We start from the raw sequence: 25,421 nt of genomic DNA, 5'->3' as shown, positions 1-25,421 counted from the left end.
AAAAATACATTAAACCTTCATTACAGATATTCTCTACAGAAACGCGTAAAATAGGGTGTACGAAATTAACAAAGAAAGTGGAAAACTGTTTTCATAGTAGCTCGAATACTCAAGGTGTGAATGCAGTGTGGTATGCACTTGGTACGCGACAACAACGAACTAACAACTGCGAAGCCATATCGGTCAGCGAAATCAGTGCTGGAAAAAAAAAAAAAAAAAAAATGAGTGTTGGAAAAGTACATATGTTCTATGTAAGTATTTTTCCATGATTTTTGTTATTGCAGTAATTAAAGTGATGTAATGTATTATATACGAAACAGGACCGAATTGGCGAAAATTGCGTAAAAAGTGCCTAATTAACGGAAATTGAGAAAAATTGCTGAATCAGATGAGAGGGAAAGTTATGAGGCACTTGTGCAGAAATTGAAAAGTGGAGTGAGGCTGGAGATGCGGTGTCTGGTGACTGTGGTACATTGTTGGAGCTGGATACCTTGATGTGGGAAGTAGTGTGAGGCTTCTACAATTCTTGAACACTGTGGAACTGATATAAAATATTGAAAATGTCACGCCTGGGTATTCAGTTCTTGAGGTTACGTAAGTGTATTGCAATATTGTCGTATAACATCGGTTCCGAGTCACAGAGACCCACAAATTTCTGAAGACCAAAGGCCTTGTGAGTGCGTAAGTAGCACGTTTTGCGTAATGCTGAGTCCTGTAGAGTCTCTATCAAAATGAAGCGACTTCCTGCGCTTTTTACGGCCTTCGCTGCTGGCCGACTTAATAGCCCGCAATTATCTGCAGGCGCAGAGTAATTCTGCACCGTTACGACTGAAGTACGCAGGCACGCTTCCAGTCCCGTACACCAGGTCGCTGGCGTGCAATTCAGCCTTACGCCTTCACGCGGAGTACGGTGGGCTCAGCTGATATAAGTAGGACGCAAAAGAAAGACCGTGAAGCATACGAAAACAGCAATTGTTCTCTCACTCGCCTATACCGATAAACCAGCTAATTTAAATATCTGTTTCCCTAGTTTCTCAAATTCGTCTACGTGAATGCCAGATGTTTCCCTAACTTCAGTCTCAAACAATTTAGAATGCATGCAAGGCGACCAGCAACCAGCAAACTCTCATTATAGGCAGGTGTATTTGCTGTGGCCGTGTCTACAAGAATGCTGAACCGCTCAATGGAAAACTGTTCTGAGTTCCAGTTAAGGCCTGAGTGATTGCTGACACGATTTGATCTGATGAATAGTCGAATGCTGTTATCATTATGAGGCATCCGTGGGACCAAAGGGCTGGGACTAGGCAGGTCTGTTGAGTTGTTGTTGTTAATGTAGACGTACGCTAGTCCTCGTCCTTACAGAATTAGACATTTGGACGAATACAGCCTGTAGTAAACGATTCATTGAATTAAAAGACTACGTAGATCCCCCGCCTTGCTTCCACAGATCATGTTTGAATCCTCTCGAGAGACAGGTCACAGATTTTCTTGAAGCCATACAGTTCTGCGCTGTAAAAATCCGGAATCTATCTTCAACGAAGATTCGGCTGTTGGTTGGTTGTTTGGGGAAGGAGACCAGACAGTGTGGTCATCGGTCTCATCGGATTAGGGAAGGAAGTCGGCCGTGCCCTTTCAGAGGAACCATCCCGGCATTTGCCTGGAATGATTTAGGGAAATCACGGAAAACCTAAATCGGGATGGCCGGACGCGGGATTGAACCGTCGTCCTCCCGAATGCGAGTCCAGTGTCTAACCACTGCGCCACCTCGCTCGGTGAAGATTCGGCTGTCTCTTATCAAAGAGAAAGAAGAGTAGAATACTGCAGTGTGCAAGAAATAAGATGAAACTTCTGTGTGGAATTACATCTATGTGTAACCTCTGCACTGAAATGATGGAAGGAAGAGAGGTTAAGTTTTGAAGTCCCTTCGGCTGTCAGAACTGAAATGAATGGCGGGCTGTGTGCTCTCTGTGATCAGCTCGTACTCTGGCTACTGGGCTAATTGGACACTTTATTATACGCTATTGTTTGCGAACTCTAAAATATCAATGACAAATGATTAATGTTGTAGAACCGTATGTGATCACTGGCTTTGATTATGCAGCAAGCTGCAATACCCAAATGCAGCAATAATAGAAACGGAATGTCAAAGAATAGAGTAGAAAGGAATCTGGGTATGTTCCTGTGGAGTCTCTCGCCAAACTGTTTCTATTCAAGTCCACACTCCATGAACAGCGGCTTCTGTCTGGTGAAGCTGAAGTTCGGGGAAGCCATGGTAAACATCCTTCATACCCCTCACGACATGTGACCAGTCAGCTTGTTGCTGATGTAAGGCATGTGAAGTTTCTCAAAACAGCAGTCGTACCTGTGCCTCCGAAGGCTTCCTGATGGATAGTATGCACATTGCCGTCAATGCGTAGGAATCGAGATCGTAATTTGAGTCCAGTGACACTACAGTCTATTACACCTGACTGTGTGCATTATGCTGCCGATCTACAGTAATACCGTCAGCACAGCAGCTGCTAACACGAATGCGACCGTCAAGTGTACACCAATCTTCCGCAGTCTTAATCACTTACTGTTGCTACAGTGTCCACACGTCCTCTTTCGCGTTCGTGCGGCCTGTTCTTTCTGGTGTTACATTTTTCACAAACGTGAGTGCATTATCTGGAGTGGTGTACTGCCTGATGGGAAACGACAGTGTTGTGGATCAGTCAACAAAAAAAATGGTTCAAATGGCTCTGAGCACTATGAGACTTACCTGCTGAGGTCACCAGTCCCCTAGAACTTAGAACTACTTAAACCTAACTAACCTAAGGACATCACACACATCCATGCCCGAGGCAGGATTCGAACCTGCGACCGTAGCGGTCGCGCAGTTACAGACTGATAGCCTGGAACCGCTCGGCCACCGCGGCCGGCGATCAGTCAACATGTCGACATGTCAACGTTGAAAGAATACAGAACAGCAAAGATTAAAACTACTCCATACATTACTAATACTATTGACATTTGAGGAAGTATTATCCTCGAAAAGAACGTACTATTTATAGACATTTTGCGTAATTTCTGTCAATCGACCTAAAGCTGTTGCGCAAATGCAAAATAGGATCCGTAACCTAACGGAACCCAAGTCATATGTTCGTCTTGGGATTATAATTCATGTTTTCAATAGTTTCTTGGAATCACTCCGGATGACTAAAATGTTCGTTCACTAAGCAAAACCACGGCTCTTTGATTTTCACATTCTGATCAAATATGTAAATGTATTCCAGCTGCAGTCGAAGCAAGAATGTGACAGGTGGAGTTTCAACATGTGTCGTCCCCTCGCGCTTTCGAATAAATTGCGAGGACGAATGATTTGGTTGCTTATTTTTGAAATCGATATTTGAAAAAAAAAATACATTTTTGCGTGATGCATCTGGAACTTTATTTGTCTAGTGTGACTAGAGTTAAATGAATATCGATATTATTCCTCAAGAAACACTGTCCACACGTTGCTGGAGGTATTTAATGGATAATTCATAAACTTTCAGTTCACTTTTAGATTCATGTAGTAGATTTTGTATATTCAGCACGAACACGAATCTTGTACAGATTTTGCTGACGGACGTTTTCTCGACACACACTCTGTTTGCTATAACATCGGTATAGGGTCATTTCACTTAGCTTCATTCGAAGTCGAGGTCGCCGTGGAAAGCCACTTTAAGAGTCAGAGCCTTAGCAGAGCACTGATTTTGTAACACACCGCACGCTGCAGGAAACACCGCGATTATCGAGCAGCGCTCGGTAATTCCATGCCCTTGTTTAGTGAAATGAGCTGGAGCCTTTTTTGATGCCCAATACCGAACTTTTTTGGAAGTAAATCAGTCTTTAAATGTATGTTTCTGTAATCGGATATGCCTGGATCAAATCAATTAATTTTTCACCAATAATTTCTATGTTCTTCCTGCTGTTTACATTTAGTTCCGACGCACTTTGCAATGACTGGCCTCAAATGACACCTGTGCATGTCTTCTTGACACGCTAGATGCCTTAGTCCTTTTCAGCTCATCTCTTTCGGTAACAACAAAACACTAAAATACAGTAAACTAAAATTTTAAAAGTTTCACCTTCATTACTTATCACAACGAAAGAAGAAAGTGTGTACTTTTACAATGGAACTGCTGCTCAGAATCAGCAGCTCTATCTAGATAACGCGCCTTTTATCCAAAACTGGTAACCTTATGTCTTCGGAAATCATTCCCTGTTTGAAATGAAATATTCATAACTTCCATTTTGATCTTTCATATTATCTTATGCTCTCCTTCTTATACATTTGTTTCAACATCGTCAAAATCTTTCAAATTGTACGCTGCCCACATTGTTACAAGTTGAAGAAAAAACTGTCATTACTTAATAAACATCTACTCACGCGGCAGCGAAGTAGCATCCTCATCTTCGAGAGCAGCCGACAAAATGGATTACAAATGAAAAAATATAAAAAATAAATAAACAATCTCAAAATTATCTTATCAATCATATCTTTTTGTCTCCAACTTCTTAATTTTTTTGCGTTTTTCTTTCTCTGCAAGTGGCTTATATTCTTTCTAAAATACTTTTATTTAACACGCATTGTGTGCATCCATCACAAGCTCAGCCCCAGAATGCATTACACCTAACATATTGTAGTAGAAATCGCTAGTTAAACCACTGCAACGTTACCCGTTTTTAGAAAAAGTTATCTGTAAAATGACGCATCGGCATCCAGTCGTACAAGAGACAAACTGGCAGGGACTCTCGCAAAATATTACAGCGCGCATACATCGACGGAAGTTGAATAGAAAATGTCATAAATGTCGTACGAGTCGAGTAAAAATCTGAAAACAGTTTTCGCTGAAGTATTTAAATTTTTTGTTAAGATGGCACTCGCATACGCAGCAGATGAGATAAGTAATAAAATGCAAAGAAGTATATATGAACGTGGTTCACATTTTGTTTGGTTTTCACTTGTGACTTGTATTTTAAGTGTTCGAAAACAAGTACCATTGTAAAGCAGAGGCACATATTTAATTTATGGATTTCTGAATGCAACTGTCAGGAGCACGGTCTGCGTGTGTACGGCCCGTTTTCCCAATAGGAATATTACAGAAAAAAAGCACTCAGAGCTGTCAGGTGTTTGTTAACACAGAATACGCCTTTGTTGATGATGTTAACAATCAGGCCATAAATTTTAGTTTACAGAGTCTTTTGTGGACAGAAATATCCACCAAAATGTCTCTGCTTACTGTGCGTAAGATCTGGAATTTCTGTAACATGTTCTCTGAGCTCCTTGGTCATGGTATCTCATTCCGAAATCAATGTCAGCGAAATTTCTACGGTATTGTCTGGTCAACGCCTTCTTTTGTTAATTTTCTCGTTGGAGTAAACGCTCTGTCGAAAATAAGAGCAACAGCGACTGAGAACAATATCAGATCTGACATGCATGATGTAAGGAATGAGCGAGTTGTCACAGAGAACACCTCAACGCTCGCTACGACCTACACACGCAAAACGAGTGTAAGATAAGCTGAGATTGTTGGACAAGTATTTCAAATCAGCCCCTAGCGATAACAAAGCCAGCTGCATGTTGCTCTCTGAGAAAGCTCGTCACGAGGGTTAGCGTTTTTGTGGTATCTGTAAGGTAGAGATGTTTCAGAGCTACTTTGGTTCGCATCAGCGCTTCTGTTTCACGAAAGCCGCGTCGCGCACTGTGCTTCCTTTCCTGCTTAACGGAACGTCTTGTGCCTCTCACCCAGTGTTATTTGGAGCGGAAGGCATTCTTACGGGCCTGAAGAATCAGTTAAAATTCTCTTCCAACTTATTAACACGTGAAAAACACAAAGCATGTATTGCGCTTCTACTAGTTGCTTGTAATGTCCCATGGTGGAAAGGATTTTTGATGAATTTGCATCCCAATAGTCAGTTCATTTATACAGGATGTAAGAATAACTGTTTACAGCGAACCGCCGGGGTGTAGGTGAAATCGAGACAAAAAAATAGATATAGGACACTTGTGCACTTTTAAACCGGGAACAGCCACAAAATGGGCTTCAAAAGCCATCTAAGTTTCAGGCACACGTGCCACTTGAGATTTTGGCTAAAATCGTTTTTGGATACTAAAAACCCTTTGTTTGTCCACGTACAAAATTTAAAATTGACATTTATGTAAATTACTGTAATTTTTAACATCAAAAATGAACAATTAATTCATTTTCTTTGTCTGACAATCTTACTTCGAAACTACCGTGCTTGTGAGAGCTAAGTTTAGATGGAGTTGTAAACGTAATTAAATTTTTCATAACGTTTACAAAAGTCTGAAGGGAAAGTTTAAATTAAAAATGTTTATGGAATAGCCTACAAAGGCGTTGGCGTAAGAGAGCGAGAGGATATTGAAAATATCGCGCTGCGCGCGTGAGCTTTAGCTTGGTGGCTTTTGTAGGTCAATCAGAAGTTGTATGTGAAACAGAGGAATAGGAAGAAAAGGGAAAGAGTGCGTAGGAAACTACTGACTTCCATCCGCACAGTGCATTGTGGAAATGCAGTGGCGGTAGTTGAAAATTTGTGCTAGACAGGGACTCGAACCCGGATTTACTGTTTCTCATGAGGGGTTGCCTTAATCGCTTCGGCCCTCCGGACACGGTTCCCGACCGACCCAAATTTTAAACTTATTGCGCGCTGTAATGCAGCATGCCTCGTCCATCATCTCCCTACTCGCAAGTTCCCGTAGGAGTTCGGCGATATTGGTGCATCCGCACTGAAGCAAATTTCATGGAGCCGGCACGCTATCACAGAAATGCGTATATGTATACGAGTAGCGTCTGTCCTATCGGACATGTCCGGCAGAACAGACGCTACTCGTATACATATACACAGTGTGGGGTTGTTTCCCGGCTTGATAGACCGCAAGTATCAGAAATAAAATAGTTCGTCTCGACTTCTCCTACGCCACTGTCGTACGTTGTAAACACTCTGTATATATAATTAAGCAAGCAGTTCCCGTGTCATCTGGCCTGAACTCGACCAAGCTCATAAAGTCATTCGGTGTCCCTGCTATATGCCTAATATTTAAACATGGTGCTTTCCCATTACAAACGGAGGGCCCCATCCCTATCGCTTGGTTGATAGAGTCAGCCAAGTCTCTTCTTCTCCGTTCCTTGCCATTGGAACAAACCCTGGAAATCCAGTTGCAACTGTCTCTCCAGATGAACAGTAGTTTGTGTTCTTGTAAATCCAAGTATTATATTAAGGTTTAAACTCAAACAAATAGCGATATTAATGAAACTTCAACATTACTTTACTTCACTATTCTTGTAATAACATGGAAACAACATCACTGGAAAGTACATTCAGTGGGCTATTTCAGGCTTTGTGTTACCTCAACCGGTATTCAGCGTTGGGTCATTTTAGGTACTTCCGCTTGCAGTAATTATTTGCAGCTTTAAATGTTAACGAGCCCAGAGCTGTGCTAGTGTTGTGTTGCCCGTTTCTCAACTGTTATAGCAAGTTACTATAGTTAACTATGGCGTCAAATTCCCCAAACCAAATCTCAAAGGCGCTCCAGGATTTTTTCTGCGGAGGGCCATGAACATGACGGTACAACAATCGTACTAGAGTTTCTATCGGTTTCAAATAATATACGATTCTTATCTACTTCAAAACCATTTCATCTACATCTACATCTACATTTATACTCCGCAAGCCACCCAACGGTGTGTGGCGGAGGGCACTTTACGTGCCACTGTCATTACCTCCCTTTCCTGTTCCAGTCGCGTATGGTTCGCGGGAAGAACGACTGTCTGAAAGCCTCCGTGCGCGCTCTTTCATTAGGGGAAAGAAGCCTTTCATGTCGCCTTCAACTGCAGATGTGTCACAACTTGATTGTAACGTTCTCGCTCTCATCATTCTTACATTTATTCCGTTTACAATTACAGTTCGTAGCTACAATTTTCTCCAAACTGATTACGAAAATATGACGTCAACTTACCATGTAGAGTACTATCAATTATACGACTAATTATGAGACGTGAAGGTTCACCGACCTAATACACTCCTGGAAATGGAAAAAAGAACACATTGACACCGGTGTGTCAGACCCACCATACTTGCTCCGGACACTGCGAGAGGGCTGTACAAGCAATGATCACACGCACGGCACAGCGGACACACCAGGAACCGCGGTGTTGGCCGTCGAATGGCGCTAGCTGCGCAGCATTTGTGCACCGCCGCCGTCAGTGTCAGCCAGTTTGCCGTGGCATACGGAGCTCCATCGCAGTCTTTAACACTGGTAGCATCCCGCGACAGCGTGGACGTGAACCGTATGTGCAGTTGACGGACTTTGAGCGAGGGCGTATAGTGGGCATGCGGGAGGCCGGGTGGACGTACCGCCGAATTGCTCAACACGTGGGGCGTGAGGTCTCCACAGTACATCGATGTTGTCGCCAGTGGTCGGCGGAAGGTGCACGTGCCCGTCGACCTGGGACCGGACCGCAGCGACGCACGGATGCACGCCAAGACCGTAGGATCCTACGCAGTGCCGTAGGGGACCGCACCGCCACTTCCCAGCAAATTAGGGACACTGTTGCTCCTGGGGTATCGGCGAGGACCATTCGCAACCGTCTCCATGAAGCTGGGCTACGGTCCCGCACACCGTTAGGCCGTCTTCCGCTCACGCCCCAACATCGTGCAGCCCGCCTCCAGTGGTGTCGCGACAGGTGTGAATGGAGGGACGAATGGAGACGTGTCGTCTTCAGCGATGAGAGTCGCTTCTGCCTTGGTGCCAATGATGGTCGTATGCGTGTTTGGCGCCGTGCAGGTGAGCGCCACAATCAGGACTGCATACGACCGAGGCACACAGGGCCAACACCCGGCATCATGGTGTGGGGAGCGATCTCCTACACTGGCCGTACACCACTGGTGATCGTCGAGGGGACACTGAATAGTGCACGGTACATCCAAACCGTCATCGAACCCATCGTTCTACCATTCCTAGACCGGCAAGGGAACTTGCTGTTCCAACAGGACAATGCACGTCCGCATGTATCCCGTGCCACCCAACGTGCTCTAGAAGGTGTAAGTCAACTACCCTGGCCAGCAAGATCTCCGGATCTGTCCCCCATTGAGCATGTTTGGGACTGGATGAAGCGTCGTCTCACGCGGTCTGCACGTCCAGCACGAACGCTGGTCCAACTGAGGCGCCAGGTGGAAATGGCATGGCAAGCCGTTCCACAGGACTACATCCAGCATCTCTACGATCGTCTCCATGGGAGAATAGCAGCCTGCATTGCTGCGAAAGGTGGATATACACTGTACTAGTGCCGACATTGTGCATGCTCTGTTGCCTGTGTCTATGTGCCTGTGGTTCTGTCAGTGTGATCATGTGATGTATCTGACCCCAGGAATGTGTCAATAAAGTTTCCCCTTCCTGGGACAATGAATTCACGGTGTTCTTATTTCAATTTCCAGGAGTGTAGAATCTAAAATTGAAACGCCACCAATAATAAATGGTGATTTTCTGCAATCATCATGCCTTGCAATTGCTGTCCCTCTTCTATGATGGATGATTTTTGTTTCCTTTTGTTTCTGACAAAATTGAATGTATATGATAGGCAGTAAAATAGGAAAAGTTCATTTCTCTACTATGTTCTTATACTTGTGCTACGTACAATCATTAATGCGTGGATGTGCTTCCAGATCTGTAAGAATTAATGAGCCTTGCGATCTACACAGAGACATTTGAATTTGGCTCGTGCCTGCTCCATTCAGAAAATCAGTGAGTGAGCAGTCATATACGGTAATATGGATGATTTCGTTGTTTTGTTACAACAACAAAGCCCAGTAGATTACTTTTTATTTTCAAATTCCGGTTGTGAAGCGGTTTCGTGATCGCTACCTCGTCGTCGCGGATCTGTACACGTTATACCGATGGGCAAAAATAAAAATATGCAGCTCTGTGAATTAAACATCGGAGAAACATAAAACATATGCAACATACAGTTAATCAGATGCAGGTAAACAACGTTTCTGATTAAGACAATTACATTTTTGGCGGAAAAGAAATGTACTACAACCCACGAGTCGATACTGCACTGGTCGATCAAAAAGTTTCCGTTTGAGGCATATGCAACGTAGCGCGACTCCGATATGAGTATATAAACACCGACATGTAGGCAAGGAATTATGTGGCGTTCGCCGGCCGCGGTGGTCTAGCGGTTCTAAGCGCGCAGTCCGGAACCGCGCGACTGCTACGGTCGCAGGTTCGAATCCTGCCTCGGGCATGGATGTGTGTGATGTCCTTAGGTTAGTTAGGTTTAAGTAGTTCTAAGTTCTAGGGGACTGATGACCACAGATGTTAAGTCCCATAGTGCTCAGAGCCATTTGAACCATTTATGTGGCATTCGTATCTTCAAAAAAATCAGGATTCGAACCTGCGACCGTAGCAGTCGCGCGATTCCGGACTGCGCGCCTAGAACCGCGAGACCACCGCGGCCGGCCATTCGTATCTTTCCCAGGTGCGTGTAGTAAATGGGGAAACGTGAACTATTGCGAAGTTATTACCAAATGCGTCGAAACGGGAGCAACGTGATGTTATTCTTTTCTTGGCCGCCAAAGGACAAACGTAGACATGCATCGGCGAATGAATAATGTGTACGAGGCAGAACGTCTATCGAGAAACACCGTTGTGCAATGCTGGCCGCTACTCGACACAAGACGCTAATCGGTGTGGAAGGCCAGCATCATCCATTACGGGCAAGTGGCAGAAAGTCGAGCACCCGCCCTATAGTTCTGGTTTCTCGCCATGGGACTATCGCACCCTCGGTCCCTTAAAGTTGGGGGGAGGGGGGGGGTCAAGTGCAGTGTCATTGGATGTCCCCTTTTGAGACAAACAAATTGGAATTATGACTTTTTTGATCCGATGTGTAGTTTTCAAGATACGGTATTTCAATGTCTTCAGTTAAAATGAACACCCACTTCCTTCTAAAAAAACTCTGTACTGTGGTAGGCTTTATGAATTGCCTACAGCATCTCAGTGCTTTGCACATCAATTTTTCATGAGCATGAATGACGTTCTATAGAATATCTGTGGATATTTTAATGTGTACTTTTATACATTTTAATGTAAACTAATTTGCACTTCAAGCATCCAGTTGTCTCACACATAGTTTAAGCTACTGTGCAATATTTTATTACATTATGTTCATTTGAATTCATATCTGAAGAATACAAGTTAGTAAGTAACAGAGTTAATAAGATCAATACTTTAAAAATAATCCACTGATGGACACTGACATTAAAACTGATTTAATTCTCAAAAAACTTTCTTGGAATACTAAGTAATATATAATGCCATAGTGTATAAAAATAGTGTTAGTATGGAAAAATTCCATTAAAAGGTAATCGTCATGATACAGTTGCTTGTTTCTAATGCGAATGCCAACAAATAAATAAAACACATAGATATGAATGGTTTATACTTGCTTTTCCAACCAGTGTTGATGTTGCAAAACGAGGTATTTATAACCATGCTGTGCAGTACAATTGCAAAAATCCCTGACCCACAGTATTATCCACTTTTTAAAATCCATTACAACGTTAGTATTCTGTTCACCATCCCTCTGCATTTTTCCTGTCGGACGAGGATGTGCGGCAGGCAGTTAGGGACTTCTTAACGTAACAGGACGAGGTGTTTTACGAAACGGGTATGTTCAACCTGGTTAGTCGGTGGAATGATTACCTCAACGTTCACGGTGGTTTTGCTACATTGCCATATCTATTCTAGGCTGTACGTCCTTCGAAAGAAAACATTTTGATCGCCGTTATAGAATCCTTGGTACCAGAAACCACAGTACCTTCGCTGCTTTACTTAAGTAAATATGAAGAGACTGAAAAATGTACGTTAAGTTATGAAACATCCGGTCCATTTATCTACTGACAATCTGTAAAGTGGCGATTTTGTGTATAGCCGTACACGAGCTACATTTCCTCAAAGCGTAGGCGTAGGGTTCTCAGGTACTGGCTGTCGACCGCGTTCCCAGATGTCCGTAACAACCTACGTGGCCGCCCACACGAGAAGGCCATAAGGAGCAGGCCAGAAGAAACCTGCTTGCGCCTGCAACAGTATTAGGTAACGCATTGCGGCTCTCGGGGACCCGTCCGGCGGCCATTTAAGGTTCCGATCGAGGACTTTCTTTCTTCTCCTCCCACGGACTGCCACACAAGAGAAAGTGCCCGTTAGACGCCTGTTATCCACCGGTAGCTAACTTCCGTGTCTGGCATTCAGCAGCAAGCCACTGAGGTTTAATAGTCTTAAGATCGCTTAGTATCTTCTGTTCTACTTATTTTTGACAGGGTTCTATCTCTTCCCTGTTGCGAACCTATCTAGGAGGGCTTCGAAACTTTTTTGACTGAAATTAGATGAAGTGCTCGTAATGTTTGTTTAAATCGGTCTTGCATCAATCTTCAGTGCCTAGGGAGAGACCAAATGTTCAAATGTGTGTGAATTCCTAAGGGACCAAATTGCTGAGGTTATCGGTGCCTAGACTTACACACTACTTAAACTAACTTACGCTAAGAACAACACACACACCCATGCCCGAGGGAGGACTCGAACCTCCGACGGGAGGGGCCGCGCAATCCGTGACATGGCGCCTCAAACCGCGCGGCCACTTAGCGCGGCAGGGAGATATCATCTGATAAATGAGTTAAAGCAGCTGGATACTAATCGACTCAAAATTCCTCAGATACACATACAACATGATTGTTACTATAGTATTAAGTTGTGTATTTCACCCTGAAGGAAACTGCGTACTTTTTAAAGTTACTATTATAGAGTAAAGGATCAAACTCACTATAAATTCAGATGGCAACCATGTGTTCTACGATTTAGCCGACGTTTCAACAGTTCCGTCGGAGCGGCGTCCTGATACTTCTCACTATATAGGCTATGTGAGTAATATTTACGACACAGATTGAGAATCCGATGTCTATAACCCGTGCCTATATACATCAACATGCATTGTTTAATTGTGTTCTCATATCAGAGACAGTAATTTATAGATCCCGATACGTTATTATTTGCAGGAACATACTGTGAACCGTCAGACCAAGAACTGCCGCCCTTAAAAGATAAAGGAAAAGTAATGACTAAGACAAAGAGCAGATAAAAAATCGAAGTATTTTCGAGTCACCGAAGAACTGTTTGCCACGAGATGCACCTATAAACGTACCCAGATGCTGATTCCTGCCAACATATTAAGACTGTAATCATGATATTGCGATGCTTTGCTCTCAATACTGGACTTTGTTTTGGGTTCCACGCCACATAGGTTACAGCTAGACATCCGTGCCTGCAGCGCATCCTTTTCAGCGAACATCTGTGTGCTTCGGATGGCTCACTCAAACGTAGCTCGTGGTTAAGGGCTTAGTCTGAACGCTTCCGTTTACGAAATAATCGAGGTCAAATGTCATGACGTCGGATCCGTTTCGAACCAGCTGGAACCGGCAGAACATTCGGAACTATGGAAATTTACTTATACGTATCAGGCTCCCAACCTAATACTTTCCGAGAAATCGAAGAATTAATGACTTCGACGCGTAAGAGATATACTTGATCAGGAATTCCCTTGTTAATTGGGGCGGTGACCATTTACATGGAGTGTGAGTACGAATTACACTTGTTGCAGTTTTTTAAAACTGTCTGAGAAGAATATCAAAGTTGTTGCGAAATTTATTCATTGTCATTTTCAACAAATAATGTTTATTGTGATCAAGGAAGGTGCATGTGAACTTTGACGACACGTGTTTGATATTGGGTGCAGACAATATATTTTTGTATTTTTTTTTCTTTTTTCCCTGACAAAATATACTGTTTTATCCGTTTTTAGGAAAAGCGAAGATGTAAGAGCCAACAAAACTCTGACGCCAATATCGCTGGTATCTCTCTCTCTATCTTTCTTTTTCACAAAGACTCATTTATTTTCTTCGACCCGAGGTAATCCTTCACAGTGCCTTAGATTAAATTCATCGTAGAAGTCGGCGCGAGCTGATAGAATTTTCGCAAGACAATCCTCTCATTTGTGCATGCGTACAGAAGCTTACTTTAATAAATTTGTGTTAATACTCAAAATTCGTTACCTGCTGTGGGTCCTGCTAGGGGTCGTTAACTGAACACCGACAAATATCAAGTGTGCAACTGTCCTGCGATGTCATCTCATATTTTTCATCTCACATTTTCCCGAAAAAAAATTTCATGTAATTACAGAAGCGCCAAAGAGACGTATAGGCGTGCGTATTCAAATACAGAGACATGTAAACAGGCAGAATACGCCGCTGCGGTCGGAAACGCCTGGCGCAGTTGTTAGATCAGTTACTACTGCTGCAATGGCAGGTTATCAAGATTTAAGTGAGTTTGAACGTGGCGTTACAGTCGACGCACGAGCGATGGAACACAGCATCACCGACGTAGCGATGAAGCGATGATTTTCCCGTACGACCATTTCACGAGTGTACCGCGAACATGAATAGTCCGGTAAAACATCAAATCTCCGACATTGCTGCAGCCGGAAAAAGATCCTGCAAGAACGGGACCAACGATGACTGAAGAAAATCGTTCAACGTGGCAGAAGTGCAATTCTTCCGAAAATTGCTGCAGATATCTATGCTGAGCCATCAACAAGTATCAGCGTGCGAACCATTCAACGGAACATCATCGATATGGGCTTTCGGAGCCGAAGGTCCGCTCGTGTACCCTTGATGACAGCATGACACAAAGCTTTACGCCTTCCTTGGCCGGTCAACACCGACATTGGACTGTTGATGACTGGAGACATGTTGCCCGGTCGGACGAGTCTCGTTTCAAATTGTATCGAATGGATGGACGTGTACGGGTATGGAGACAACATCATGAATCCATGGACTCTGCATTTCAACAGGGGACTGTTCAAGCCGGTGTAGTCTCTGTAATGGTGTGGGACGAGTGCAGTTGGAGTGATATGGGCCCCCTGATATGTCTAGATACGACTCTGACGAGTGACACGTACGTAAGCATCCTGTCGGATCGCCTTCTTCCACTGATGTACACTGTGCATACCGACGGACTTCGGCAATTCCACCAGGACAATGCGACGCCCCACACCTCCAGAATTGCTACAGAGCAGTAGCAGGAACACTCTTCTGAGTTTAAACACTTCCGCTGGCCACCAGCATGAACATTATTGAGCATATCTGGGATGCCTTGCAACATGCTGTTCAGAAGAGATCTCCACTACCTCGTACTCTTACGCATTTATGGACAGCACTACAGGATTCATGATATCATTTCCCTCCAGTACGACTGCAGACATTAGGCGAGTCCCTGTAACGTCGTGTTGCGGCAATTCTGTGTGCTCGCGGGGGCCCTACACGACACGTTCTCCAAAAACGGTAAATACATTTTGTGAGGAAAAAAAACACAGTTTTGATAGAGGATCACACACGTTTCATTAAAATTGGCAGACGTGTAATCTTGGCACTTTTATTCCTCGTTCAGAATAAATGTTACCTTATTTTTTAATATAACAATATAGAGAGTATTTAAAAAAGTGGTATTATAGACCAAAACAAGACAAAAAAGTTTAACAAACATGAGCTCTAAAACACATACCTTCAGAACCACGAGCACTAGTTCATGCGCCTGAAAGTTGATTATGACCTAAATGACAGACCTTACATCACTTTGCCATCGCTTCAGTCATCAAGATCTTTCTTGCTCAAATACAGCTGCTATACATCGAAAACACTAACTCCTCGATTTCCCCGAAACTGTTAGAATGAAAGCCTGATATCTGAAAGTAAAATTTCCGTGTTTTCGAGTGTTTTAGCGATTCCAGCTGCTCTCAAACAGATCCTGCGTCATGAGTTGTGACATCGGTTTCTCGAACCGGAAAGTAGTGATCTAAATCCATTCACAGGAGCTACTGTCCAGCGACATGCCAGAGCATGTCGAAATCGGTGGGCCGCAGAGTATGGTCTCTCCTTGTTAGCTGAAAAGTCCTGAGAAAAGGAGAGTGATTTCACGTTTAGGAGCAAGACTAAGAATATATAATGCATTTCAAAGAAGGTCGCAACTAAAGCCATCGTTTAGCCGAATCTCGAGTATTATTCACCAATCTGGTATCGTTGCAGACTGGATTAATAGAAAAGGAAGAATAATATTTTTGTATTTTAGAGTAGGCGGATTTATAAAAACCAGAAGCTACACCGTAAATTCAAAGGCTGCGTTCACAGTAGAACCGACAACGGTCGCCAGACGCCGTCGCCAGAGATCGCCCGATAACGTCGGCCGACATTTTGGTCACAGTGCGCTCGATCTTCTTAGTCAATTTTTGGTGTTATCGAGGAGATTATAATGTATTCTTTCAAGGGGATTCTAATGTAGCGAATACTGCACTCTCTTTTCTCAGTTACTGGAATAACCATACAAGTTTACGAATATGTATGGTGAAGAGAGGAACGTTGTAGTTCATATTCGAAATGATTCGTGGTGACATTGAAAAGCAAACATTCTGCACAGCTTCAGATAAATTCATCAAAATACATATACGTCAGTTAACATTCAACGACTGTCGTTCAGCATATGCGTAAAAGACAAATAAGATACTCTTAACAATTAAATTACTGAAAAGTGGAAACACATACGTCACATTTACAAGCCATCTCATTTAACGAAATTACCACCTTACTGGCATGAAAGGACCAGTAAGCACTAATAATAATTCGTAGATAGCTAATGCCCACGTACCACAACCCAAAAATGATCAACTACAGTCATATTAAGCATAAACATTGACATACGACACCTTTCTCACTTGAATACGTAATTTACTGAGGCTCTAACCTAGGCCTAAAACTTCCGACACAGATTTTGCCTGCACGACGTGCTGCATTTTAAGTATAGAGACGAGGCTCGAATGGATAGACACCCACAGACCACGCATAACGTAACATTAGGTAACACGCACCGACGCGCAGGTCGCCGAAGTGGCGTCAAATCGAAAGACCTGCACCAGGCGAACGGTCTACCCGACGGGAGGCCCTAGCCACACGACATTTCCATTTAGGTAACACGCAATGAAATATGATTAAATTTTTAAGTTGTTCTAAATTTGTTATTTCCTGTAAAGTAGCGATTTCAGACCATACATTCGGAGACATATCCCGGATATCCAAGTTACTATACCTGTCACCCTCAAGACACCAGAAACTCCTTTCTTGTACTCCACTTACAACTTTCTCGTAATTCATGTTTTGCATGTGGGAACGTCGCCAGATTCGATCCAAGAAAGCAAACTGGTCTGAATTCCGCCGACTGTCGTCCGAAGTCTACGGTCGGGCGTTGAGATCGTTGCAATGAGACCGTGCATTTTCTGGCGTACTGAACTGAAAAGATGGGGCGTTCTCAGCCGATGACTATCGTCGGCGGAATATCCAGATGTCGGTGCCACTGTGACTGCAGCCTTACTCTTAAAAAACCCAAGACGAATCAAGAAACATGCCTCTCCGTCCACATACTAAACTAAAACTAAACGCTGCGATCCGGCCCTGAAGACAGCACTATGTAACTGCCCGCTGTATCATCCTCTGCCAGTGGCGTCATTTGAGTATAGTATAGTAAATAGTCATGTAGTTAGAGCTCCCGCCAAGGAAAACCATTGGCAGTGCCAAGCACTGAATCCGAGTCCTCCGCATGGAAGTCAGAAATCCTGATCGCTCAGCTAAGGAGGCTGATCATTCCCACATACATGTCACGTAATTATTGAGATAATGGAATTAGATAAATTCAGGCTTGAAGTCAGATACACTGACAGTCATTCCCGCATGAGGGGATGGTGGCGTCAGGAAGGGCATCCTGCCACCAATTGTCAGTAACACTGCCAAAACCCATATAATAATAATAAGTTTATTGCAGCCAAATAGCCACACAAATTCAATGTACAGTGATAATAATAAGATAAATTAGAAATTTCACATATTGTGATTTGCATAGTCACTTATTGTTCGTGTCCTTTTGGTACAGAGCTCTACATGGTAACGTTTGCAAATTTGATGACACAGTTTACACTCACACATTTCGTTTGGTTCATGATATGATGTGTTGTTGCAAATAAGGTGGTGGAAACCATGGACCGCCAATGTGGTGATCACGTGTCTCATTTCCAAGTTTTCCTTTGCCCATGTTGGGTCAATCATGGCACCTGTGCTGTAAAATTCTGAAGGTATATTTTCCCTTTTTTTCTTCAATGTTTTAAGTAGACTTTTCAAGGCGCTGCTATTGGGTAGCATTGTCCGAAGGTCTTCAAAGAGGAAGGGTTCCCTCGCCAGCCGGTATACAAGTATCGATCGTGTTGTTTTGGACACTCCTATTGCTTTCTTTATATAGGTCGCCTTCACTCTTTCTGGTGTTGTTAGGTTGTTCACTGTAAGATGTGGTCCAATAATTTCTATGCCGTACGTCAGTATTGGGAAGATTTTGGCTCTGAATAGTGCCATTGCTGTCTCTAGGCTAAGGGATCTGATGTATTGTATTTCATGTATAGCCATTGTTGCTTGCATTGCCACCTATTACAATATCGTCTGCATATGCATATGAGACTACACCCTCCCTTTGGGGTATTCTTACTTCTTCTGCTGCAAGGATAAATAACAGAGGACTCAGTGGGTCTCCCTGTAGTACTCCGTTTGATTGGAGTATCGGCTCCGATAGGGAGAGGTTGTCTGATATTCTTACTTCGTTCCATTGCAGTATTGCGCTTATAATTCGTGTCCCAATGCCGTCCCCTAGAGAAATGGGAAAAGGCAAGGAAGAAAAAGAAGAGACGTTATGTAGAGATGTAGACGCAAAATGATGAAACTTTGCGCTAGGGTTCGTTGCATGCGTAAAGCCTGCCATCTGTGTTGAGCAGCTGCTGCAGCTTCTTATTTTATTGTTTGGGATGGAGCAGCTGGCGGTCTGAATTATGCGGCGCGGTATCAGCGGAGAAATCGGCGAGTGCGCCTGTGCCTTTCCCAGCGGACACGCCTCGCCCTCCGTGGCTTTCTACGGTCCGGGCGCAACGCTCCCACAGGCACGGCCCACGTCACGGCGCCGTGGCTCCCGGCTATCTCACTCCAATAGAAAAATTCTGCTGTCCAGATAACCAACGCATTCCCCTCTTAATTACACGATTTCGAGAATCCGCAATGCGTTTCGCACCTCGTAGTCACTGTAGCAAATGGAAAAAAAAACCTCTGGAGTTCAATCCCCAGTCGGTCCGTGGATATCTGTCGCTTCTTTCATCTCTGCTATAATTTGTTAAAATGGAAAATGCAAAGTCGCGCCGTGAGTCGGTAAGCTGCAGGTTCTCCTACAACCGGTTGGGTAAGTTAGTTCAGGTATCAGAGGAAATCAAAGCTATCTCCTGTCGACCTTGCCGAATAAAATACTGTGTTGTTCAAACCAACTTTCGGGTTGACGACGCATATATTTTTCTTTAAGCTCCAGCACCCATACCGAAGACCCTGACAACAAAATGAAAATGTTGTTGGACATTGTTAATTTGGAAAGCCACTAGGCGTTGAGCTACATAAAATAGCTGCCTGACAAAAATATTAAAGCACGAAGGAGGGGAGGAGAAAACGAAATGAAACTTCACTAGCTGAGAGGGTATGTGATATTTCATTTATTACAATATCGAATCAAATTTACAAAAAACTTGGCACTATGAACCCAGTTAGTGTGATGTTGCACTCGCTCTGGCCTGGATTCATGTACAGATTCGATTGGGAAGACTGTCATAAAGCCATTGTAACCTCTACTGACGCAAGTTGGCCCACAACTGTTCTAACTGGTCCTTGATATCCTCGATACTACACTACTGGCCATTAAAATTGCTACACCACGAAGATGACGTGCTACAGACGCGAAATTTAACCGACAGGAAGAAGATGCTGTGATATGCAAATGATTAGCTTTTCAGAGCATTCACACAAAGTTGGCGCCGGTGGCGACACCTACAATGTGCTGACATGAGGAAAGTTTCCAACCGACTTCTCATACACAAACAGCAGTTGACCAACGTTGCCTGGAAAATGTTGTTGTGATGCCTCGTGTAACGAGGAGAAATGCGTACCAGCAAGTTTCGACTTTGATAAAGGTCGGATTGTAGCCCACCACGATTGCGGCTTATCGTATCGCGATATTGCTGCTCGCGTTGGACGAAATCCTATGACTGTTAGCAGAATATGGAATCGGTGAGTTCAGGAGGGCAATACGGAACGCCGTGCTGGATCCCAACGGCCTCGTATCACTACCAGTCGAGATGACAGACATCTTATCCGCATGGCTGTAACGGATCGTGCAGCCACGACTCGATCCCTGAGTCAACAGATGGGGACGTTTGCAAGACAACAACCATCTGCACGAACAGTTCGACGACGTTTGCAGCAGCATGGACTATCAGCTCAGAGACCATGGCTGCGGTTACCCTTGACGCTGCATCACATACAGGAGCTCCTGCAATGGTGTACTCAACGACGAACCTGGGTGCACGAATAGCAAAACGTCATTTTTTCGAATGAATCCAGATTCTGTTTACAACATAATGATGGTCGCATCCGTGTTTGGCGACATCGCGGTGAACGCACATTGGAAGCGTGTATTCGTCATCGCCATACTGGCGTATCACCCGCCGTGATGGTGTGGGGTGCCATTGGTTACACGTCTCGGTCACCTCTTGTGCGCATTGACGGCACTTTGAACAGTGGATGTTACATTTCAGATGTGTTACGACCCGTGGCTCTACCCTTCATTCGATCCCTGTGAAACCCTACATTTCAGCAGGGTAATGCACGACCACATGTTGCAGGTCCTGTACGGGCCTTTCTGTATACAGAAAATGTTCGACTGCTGCCCTGGCCAGCACATTCTCTCACCAATTGAAAACTTTTGGTCAATGGTGGCCAAGTAACTCGCTCGTCACAATACGCCAGTCACTACTCTTGATGAATTGTGGTATCGTGTTGAAGCTGCATGGGCAGCTGTACCTGTACACGCCATCCAAGCTCTGTTTGACTCAATGCCCAGACGTATCAAGGCCGTTGTTACGGCCAGAGGTGGTTGTTCTGGGTACTGATTTCTCAGGAGCTATGCACCCAAATTGTGTGAAAATGTAATGACATGTCAGTTCCAGTATAATATATTTTTCCAATGAATACCCGTTTATCATCTGCATTTCTTCTTGGTGTAGCAATTTTAATGGCCAGTAGTGTATTACTGGGACGGAGTTGACGTCCGATATGGTCCTGTACATGTTCTATCGGGGACAGATATGGGGGGTCTTACTAGCCATGGGAGTACATCAACAACACGCAGACTGTTCATAGTGATACGTGCCATGTGTGACGAGCATTGTCCTGTTGAAAAACTGAACCACTATACTGTCGCATGAGGAGTAACACATGAGAATGCAGGATGTCTGTGATAAACCATCACAGGATCCTCTCTGCCACTACCGGCTGTGACCTGAAGTCATACTAGATTGTTCGCCCACCATGACGTCAGGAGTAACGCCGCAGTGCCCCTCCAAAACATTGGGAAAGAGGTATCTCTCCCCAAGACATCCCCATACTCGCCGACAATAGTTATCAAGGGTAGTGCAGAACCGTGTTTCATTGCTGAACATAATGCTACGTCATTCATCAGCATCCCGGTTATGGCATCACTCCAAACGTACCCGTTTGTGTTGTGTTAACAGCAGACTACGTATGGGATGGTAGTTCCCTAGTCCGGCTGTTGCTAATTTCCAATCAATGGCGTGGGATAGCACAGAGCCCACAGAGAATACAGAGAACAGGGAGCTCATTACTTGTTCCCGGCGGGGAGGCACAGATGTGAAGGAATTACTGTGTTTCTTGGTCCACAATACGGCGATCCTGCCTTGTGGTAGTCAGACGTGGTTGACTGGAAATTTGATGCCAAGTATGTCTGCCTCACTTTTCCGTGCATTCCAACATCAGGCCACTGTCACATCCGAATGTCCCACGAATCTGGATTTTGCACGATTCGACCAGCAGGCTTAATGGAGACTTAGAATGACGCTCCTTTTAAACTCTGTCATGTGCTGGTAATAATGTCTCACAAGTACATGTGGCGTTACCATGTCCATCACAGCGACCACTCAAAATCTGACACTGTTCGTGCCCTTTATATACCAGGCTTGGTAACATTACTAAACATAAACTATACTAATGCACTCCGGTGGCTGTTCTACGGGCTACAGAAATTTACAACTGTAAGTCATTTACATATCCGCATACGGTGTGCACGTGTACGAGATTTTGTTCTGGATAATTCACTTTTTTGTCAGCCAGCGTTGTTTATACTGTTTTGAGCGTAACTGTTTCGTGTAGATGACTGTGATGGATGCATGTAGAGTGTTTATGTTGTTGATGACAAAGTTAGAGAGAATGGGGAGGATAAAACCTGCTGCTGACTTCTCCGAGGCAACACCACTAGGGACATGGAGCTTGGAGTCCCATTCGACGACTAGATTACTGTTTAACCTTGACATAGGCGCCTGATGTGGTGAACACTTCTTCTCTATTTGGCGGTCAAGTAAAGCTGCTGAAAACTTCCTCCTCCATTGGAACCAGTTACCTCTGGGTAGACGCTACCGTGCAAGCGTGCCATTTAATATTAATTTCGTTGAAACAGAATAAGATTTTAAAAGATAATCCCATTGTTAAAATCGCTGAAGAGATACGACTCTAATCGTGTTGCTCACTCGTTAATTTCAGCCTACGAGAAACGATTTGTAGACTCGACGTAGCTTTTGTGTCGTTTCTCAGCCGGCCAGTGTGGCCGAGCGGTTCTAGGCGCTTCAGTCTGGAACCGCGCGACCGCTACGGTCGCAGGTTCGAATACTGCATCCGGTATGGATGTGTGTGATGTCCTTAGGTTAGTTAGGTTTAAGTAGTTCTAAGTTATAGGGGGCTGATGACATCAGATGTTAAGTCCTATAGTGCTCAGAGCCATTTGAACTGTTTTTTTGTCGTTTCTCACACCTCCAAAGAGATGCTGCGTTGGCATTAAGGTTAAGGCGTTGACATTTTGTTTCTTCTAAATACTGTAATTCCATTCTACGCATCTATCTATCGCCTTCATGGCCGAGGCCAGTAATAGAAAAACTTGGTGGAGACACGACGTTTCATCAAGAAAGATTGTTAGGTGAATTTAACAACCGAAAATCGTTGCGTTCCATTACTTTCAAACCCAGGGGCCTAGGCGATGCTGCCGAACAACCGATGCTTCATCTTCTGCTTAGCGTGTCTGTAAGACAGCAGCACTGAAACGGCATGTAACTGACACAGCGCTGTGTCGGCCTTTAATGTTGGTTAACGAAATCGGAACTGCTATACTTACTTCGTGTAGCTCCTCAGTTATGCTCGCGAGGGTGGCTGGACAACGTTCCTGTCCTCATACTAAAAAATGGCTCTGAGCACTATGGGACTTAACTGCTGTGGTCATCAGTCCCCTAGAACTTAGAACTACTTAAACCTAACTAACCTAAAGACATCACACACATCCATGCCCGAAGCAGGATTCGAACCTGGGACCGTAACGGTCGCGCGGTTCCGGACTGTAGCGCCTAAAACCGCTCGGCCACTCCGGCCGGCTGTCCTCATACTAATGAAAACTCCTGGGCAGTCCAGGGATAGAGCTGAACGCTTAGCTGTCGACGTGATCTAGAACTGGGATTCTCAGGCTTTTTCTGTGCCCCCCCCCCTTTCTGAATCATGAATTATTTTGCCACCATCCTATTTTTCTTCCCATCCTCAGTACTTATCCTTCTTGGCGTGAAAATGGCCCACGATATCTATTTATTTCTGTCAAATTATTACAACTACTAGTTAGAAGAACAACAACCACAGTAATAATATTTAGAGAGGGTCCCTCCAACACATCCGAGTTAATTTTTTTTAAGTTATCATACGTCTGTATTATTCAAAGGTGGTCAAACTTAACAACTACAACTAGTTTATAGAGTAAATAACAATAGCTAAGTGTACAGTTATTGGAACTGAGCAAATATGTTTATTTCACTGCATACTTTTTTAATAAATTAGTTCACAGGCTATCCCAGCTATATTCCTTTTAAATCATTCAGAATGTTTTAATATTTGAATGATCACGACGTTCAAATGATGATAGAACAATAGTCAACATTTAAATGCCATTTTAAAAGCTGTTAGATTCAAACTCATCATTCAAAGAAATAATTAACAGGAGAAAAAAGCACACGGTTCAAAATTAGGAAATTTTCTGAGATTTTCACATATAATGTGATTTGTGTGATTGAATATACCAAGAAATCAGATACAATCTTGGTTGGATCTTCGAAACAGCAACTCACAGATGCATTCCAGCTGCAGTTCAGACCGATGTTTCGTCTTGATTAATTCCATTGCGGAAAATATTAGTTAATACGAACGGTTGTAACACGTCCAGTTCCCTTCTTGCTAAACTGGAATATTCATTCCCAGTACGCACCCAAAAATTTTCAAGAGACTTCAATTTAAATTTATTTCGAAGTGTTCTATCACTTCAGTTCTATTAGGCCCTCCTGTTCTACTGTTGTCGAGTGGTCTTTTGTGATCGCATCGAACGGACTGTGAATCCAGTCGTACTCAGATGAAGGTTCTGGAATTTTATCCTCGTATTGTTGACGAAGATTTTTGAGATGTGCTACGCCAATTCTACTAATTTTATTTACATCCAGCTCATTTTCCCACACGGAGCTACTCAGATTAGAAAACATCACGCAGTTTCCCTTCTTCATCTGGGTTTTCCAAAGTCCAATTTTTGTCTTAAACGCAACCACTTTCTCGATTAGGACGGTGGTACTACCATTTCGGCCTTGAAGTAATACGTTAAGCTTATTCAGTTTCTCAAAAGCGCCGGTCAAGTAGCACAATATTAGAAGCCATTTTTCATCCGGAAACAGAACCGCGAATGTAGGTCTGCTCTTCAATAGGAAATGACGAAGTTCATTCTTCAGTTTCACAACATGACGAAGAACTTGACCACGAGACAACCAACGTACATTCGTGTACTATAGAGGCGAATCATGAGTAGAACCCACCTCCTCGCAGAGAATGGGAAATAACCTACTGTTTATAACTCGCCTTTTCATGAAATTTACAGCACTGGCTGCGTCGTTCAGCACATTACTGACTTAACGGTTGTACTACTTGAGAATGCAGTGCCCCCATGTGTATCACACAATGTGTGAATTTTACGAAAGGATAAGCAGTAGACATTCTTGCCATGAACCCCTTTGTAGTTCCATTAGAGGTTGCCGCTCCAACGGTACATATACCAACATAATTTGTCC

General features: G+C 43.8%; 1 protein-coding gene across 1 annotated transcript in view; it reads left to right on the top strand.

The window, feature by feature from the left end:
• The window catches only part of LOC124556736 (flocculation protein FLO11), a 194,034-nt gene that overhangs the window by 60,655 nt on the left and 107,958 nt on the right, over positions 1-25,421 (top strand). The gene's annotated exons all lie outside the window — the stretch shown is intronic.

The sequence above is a fragment of the Schistocerca americana genome, chromosome X (genome assembly GCF_021461395.2).
Source record: "Schistocerca americana isolate TAMUIC-IGC-003095 chromosome X, iqSchAmer2.1, whole genome shotgun sequence".
In the NCBI taxonomy this organism is placed as follows: Eukaryota; Metazoa; Arthropoda; class Insecta; order Orthoptera; family Acrididae; genus Schistocerca; species Schistocerca americana.
Note: the sequence above shows the minus strand (reverse complement) of the source record. Positions and strands in the feature narration are given on the sequence as shown.